A 6,000-nucleotide genomic window follows, 5' to 3' on the forward strand; every position below is an offset into this window, starting at 1 on the left:
TAGGTCACATACTGCTGTACACTATGAATGTTGCTAGATACGCAGTTATATGTTTTACCACACATATGTCAAAGGACATGTTACAGACATACCCACACACACACATCAGACATAATTACAGGACACAAAGGTATGACAACCCAGATAAGCTTTCAGTGTGTACTATACAGTACTGTGTGTCAGTACTTACACAACCTTAATCTTGAGAAATGTAATCTGTGATGATTACAGGGACTACACAAAACAGTGGATGCAAGCAATGTGGACATATACCATACTTTGCTGTACAGGCCCAGAACCTCAAGTAGTACTACAGTACACACAGGATTTGCATTCAACATTGGTACCAATCAATAGTCATAGATGTAGTGCTTTAGCCTCCAGTGACACACCCTAGTTAAAACCAAGGGACTTAATCACATTGTATGCAATAGCACTTGTTCTGCCTAGCAACAGAATACACAGCTTTTGCTAGGATCAAAGCAAGGTCTATAATACCATGACATAAACAGTTTCCCACTAAGCTATCCCACAGATAGATATCTTTGACGTATTCACAAACATATTGACCATCACAGTCAGTCAACAGTACAGAGAATATATTACAACAAGTAGATGTAGGTGTGTATGAGTATATATAACTCTCTCTCTCTCTATATATATATATATATATATATATGTATATATACATATACACATCCATTGATCTACATATACATATATATGTAGGCACATATACATTTCACCTTTCATAGTGAGAATATCAATTATACAAAGGATGTAAGGTGTACAGTAATGTAATAAAATCGCACAGTCTTGGGATAAATGCGTTGAAGGTGTTCACAGCCCAGGTAGCTTTAGCAGGCCTTACTGGCTTCAACATTGCAAACTGAACAAACCACCCACAGTGTTTAACCACCACATGCCATATACTAGCACTGTATGCTGTCTTGCTTATCACACACTAAAACCTACATACAAATATGCACATACTAACCTTTACCAGCATATATATCTCCACCCTTCCCAAACAGTTGTAATATGTCCCCTGCTCTATGCACATATACAGATGTGAATATATATGACAAATATATATTTCTCCGTATGTGTGTGGCATACACACACAAGGTCCACACTGTTGTAAGTCCCTGGATCTCACAGCTGAACTGTTGGGCCTTGTTGCAACACAAACAGGTGTCACATATGAACACACACTAACATTAGGGGAGGTATATATGGCTACAGATGCTAGATAAGCATACTAGACAGCTACAGCAGTTGCCAATGCTAAGCTACACTTTAATATGACTATCATGCATGTGTTGTTCTGTCACACCCATGTTTATATAATGTCAGCGCTAATCCCCCCAACAGCCATTAGCCACACTACTGTACAGAACACAGATAACATGGATCAGATCTTTGACATTAATGCTGAACTACACATTTCACAGGTATGTCCCACTGCCCACAGGTACACACAGTATTGTCCATAGCAGTAGTTAAGCAGAACATCTGTGCATAAAAAAGTACTGCTGCCACATATGAATGGTTCACATTATGTAGACTATTCTTCAATAAAATCTACTACATGCCAGTAAATACATATGTGTCACATATCTTTCATTTGTATGATTTGGTAATATTTATTTTTCTTTTTCCTTTTCTCTGTCTCTCTCTCTCTGTCAGTGTCTGCAATAGTGATTGAGTTTGTTGGCAGAGATTGCAGCCTGCTTTTGTAGGAATTTGCACATGAGCATGTGATGGCTTCTGCACAAATTAGTGGCCACCATTTGCTAATTGCATGCAGCCTGATTTGTAGTAATTGCAATAATCACTGTCATAGCAACCCAGTACTATAAATTGCTGACTCATGTAGGCGTGGCCCTTTCAGCTTTCCAAGATGGAGATCATCCTTGTTTGCTGTGGACATCATTGTTTAAGACAGAAGGTTGGTATAGTTCTTATATCAGAAGCCAGGGGTGTAGCCAGAGATTTACATTTTGTACTCAGACCTAATGTTGCTGCTTCCAGTACCCACTTGTCAGTGTAGAAATGTACTCACCCCTCAAAATGCTACCCCAAGATACATGGATAGATGTACTTTCTTTTCAACTGTTACAATTAACTGCCATACAAAGCTAATTATTCAGATGTATTCCTTTGGCACAAGAATTGTTTGTGAACTGCTATACCATGAATATTCATTTGCTCAGTTCTAAACAGTTTGTACTTTTTTAGTGTTGACATTAGCACAAGCTGCTCAGAAAAACTGGACACATTTCAGTACTGTGAGTATGCTTACCTACATCCTTGGTAGACCCTGCACACACAGGTATATTCTACATTTGGGTAGGGTTGCAGAAGTACAGAGAGCGTAAGTACTATTGTGTGGATTTTATCTTGCTGGACTTACAGGGTTGCTGTGTACATGTTAGTTTATCAAGGCAAGTAGTCTGTCTGCGTAACTCCCAACTGTGGACCTCTCCACATGATAGCCAGCGAATAGCCTGTTATTTTTTGTTTGTGCACCACACAGGTCTTTTCAGCAATAGAGCAATGACATTCTTACAGTTGGCTGCTACCAGTACATGGCTACATCCATTTGTATTTCAGTGTTGTATTCCTACATAAGGGTATGCTTCCAAAACTCCTTCCAAAGCTATTTGCACAGTGTGTAACAGCAGAAAGGCTGATATACCTCTGTGTTTCTGCCTCTGCCAGACCTCTCAACCACTCAAGTACATATTTGAACAGACTCAGGGAAAAGTAAAGGAAAAGCCATGGACAGTCAGGGACACCTTTAAAATATTAGTGCCATTAAGTTGAGACATTGAGAGAATCAGAGCATATGAATTAATACACCTTTTCTGAAGTAAAAGAAGTATCTAACTCTTAATTATTGTCATTATTCATTAAGTGTAATTCACCACCTTTCTGGCCAAAGTCAGTAGTTTTCGGAGGGATTCAGAGGGACAGAACAAAAATTTGTTTCAAAATGAGGGACATCCCTGAAAATTAGGGACAGTTGGGAGGTATGCCCTAAACACATATGCCAGTGTTTGTCCTGCTGTGATACTGTGTGGGGTTGTAAAATGATGGTGTAACATTATTTCCTGCTAGAATGGCTGCTTCTCTCATCACAGTCATGTATTGTAATCCCACAACAACTGTTGGTCAGCATCCACAGAACAAGTTGTGTGGTATGGTATTCCTATTTTTCATTTACATTCACTCATTCTAATGCATGCTATATTTATTTAAGCATCAAATTGATGTATATCTACTGTGGCTTAGTGGTACTTCATGTTGTGTAGTGTGTGCAAGGTCTGGGGTTCGAGACTTACAGAGGTGTTTTATTTTGCTCCTGAGCAGAACAAAGACCCTCACATAGAGTGACTAAGGCACTTTTAAGCAGTTGTAAGTGGGTTTGCGCGGGTTTGCACATTGCTGCGCATTGCTTAGCCAAACGCAAACAACCGCAAACTCACTCAAACCCGCTAACTACTGCTTAATAGTGCTTACTCCCGCTAACCCCCGTGCTCATTTCTTTGAAAGAAAAGAAAAATGGGGAGATAGGAAAGTGATGAAAAAGGGGCACAAAGAGGGAAAGACAGTATGGAAAATAGCTCGGGATGTGCAGGACAGGTGTAGGGAAGGTCCATAGCTGCCCATTTTTTCAACAGGAACAGCTGTGCATATGCAATAGGTTTGGAGGTAGATATGAAACCTTCAACCCCTGAGAGAGGGATGAGGACAACAAAGTATGTTGTAATGCCAATTAAATAACATTTCGTGTGTCCAGTGGACATGTGTGCAAAATGGGCAGCTATGTATGGGGCGTAATTTTTTTTTTTTGGGAGCAGATTGCCCTTTTTTTTCAGGTGAGAATGGAATGTGGGGTAGGGGAAGTAGGTATATTTGGGGAGGTAGGTTGGGGAGGTAAACAGACAAGACAAACAAGACGCATACAGGGGCAGCATATGACACATGTGGTGGGTGAACACCTTTGATGGGGAGGGATGTTTGGAAATTGCAAGCCCATGAGCCCCCAGATGGAAACAGTGGGACTGAGGTCCCCACTCTTGGGCAATCACCACTGCACCTTCACGGCCCAGAGGGTGGCTGTGCTGGAGGCTCTGTAGGAGGGGCAGGCTGACTCAGGAGTTGCACCACTCGAGCCTCAAGCTGGCATAGAGGTTCTGCAACAGAACGCTCAATCTTTCTATGCACCACAGCCCGGACCGTTCGAAGGGTGATAGGTGCCCCTCCTCTGCCCACGCTTGCACAGGGGGGGGGCAAGCCCCATCCCATGCAGTGCTTCCACCCAAAGGTGGCACAGGGCCAATGGAGGAGGAGGTCCCAGGCTGGGCACCAGATCTGCTGGTGCCAGGTGCCATGGCCAGCTGAGGTGGGACAGGTGGGTCCGCTGGGACCGGCCTTCCCATACAAACTATGTTTTGGGGAGTTTAATAAAGATATGGGTTAGTAACAGTCAATAGCATTCCCAATTAGTTATAACAGCATGCAGAAGTATTCCCATTAACCCAACACACCAGATTTTCAACAGTTGAAAAGCAAGCATAACACATGCATATATAGAAAAATAGTGGACATTACAACAGCATGCAGGTTGAATTGATGGCAACAGGCTACCAATATTGTGGTATTTTAACAGGGCACATGCATATAAATAAATGCAAATATTTATAAACCAATAGGACATATGTCCCAACAAATGTTTTGAGATTAGACATACCGATTGAGGTGTTGAATTGCATTTGTTATGCACATACAGTAGGGTGGAAAAAGATAGCTCAATTAACAACTTATACATCCTTCTAGTCTTCACTACATTCCTATTAACTGCAGTTATATGTCCCTTACATGTATTATTACACTACCCAATGTCCTTATATTGGGCAATTGGATTTTGCTAGATCATTATATGCATGAGCTGTATCTTACATACAAACTGTCCAAGATGCAGATGTTACTGCAACATATTTTGAGAGTTGCTATATGTTAACAGCTCCCTACATTTCTGGCAGCACACTGACATTTCTGGAAAACACAATATCAAGCTACTCATGTGCTAGATTAACCTGTACATGCTGGGCATGAACCAACAGTTGTGGGCTGTAAATATGCATAAAAGCTACTGGCACTCCCTTCATCCACGTAATATGGGCCTACCCAAGTGTGGATTGACACTGCTTAATACAACACTACTATTTGTAGAATGCAACAGTACAACATATCAAAGAAAATGACACAGATGCACTCCAGGAATTATACATTTAGTAAAGGATTATTACACCTTTATTTATTGGGTTAAAACACTTTTTGAAGGCTCTCTCATTTATTTTATATAACAGTACATGCAGAATAATTACTAATCTGCCTGATGACCCAGCCTTTTCAGCCTATCTTCATGGGCTCACTGGTTCATAGCCCAGACATCTGCAGCTGTGAAGTAAATGCAGTGATATTGAGACATACCTATCCATAGTATAGACAAGCATAGCAATTCTTAACTACTTAATACAATGGCTACTTACTCAGTACTGGGGCATTAGGCATCACACAGGATTCCTGGATCCACTGGTCCAGTTGATCCTCTCTATGTCACTTCAGGTCAGAATAATGGTGCCTGACCTGCTCACCAGTCTGAGGAACACCAGTGGCACTGGTGAGATCATGGGCAAGACTGTTCCATGCCTCCGTTTTATATTGTGTACCCTGGTACTGGCCCCGCAGGAGTCTTTCCTCATGATTGTGGACAAGTAGCCAAACCATTACCTTGGACTCCTCAATGCCCCAGCATAGCACTCTAAATCGAGTGCCTTCTCCAGTACTGGCCATGCTGACTGCAGAAGGAAGCTACAACCAGTTATAGCAAGTATTCTCACCTGGGGAGCTTAAATATGGCTCATTTCTTGCACTTATTTGTGATTGGCCACTTTTGGAAAAACTCAGCTGTAGGCATGCCTGCTTAGC

Source organism: Protopterus annectens, chromosome 4.part0, assembly GCF_019279795.1.
Source record: "Protopterus annectens isolate FY-2018-M chromosome 4.part0, PAN1.0, whole genome shotgun sequence".
NCBI lineage: Eukaryota > Metazoa > Chordata > Ceratodontiformes > Protopteridae > Protopterus > Protopterus annectens.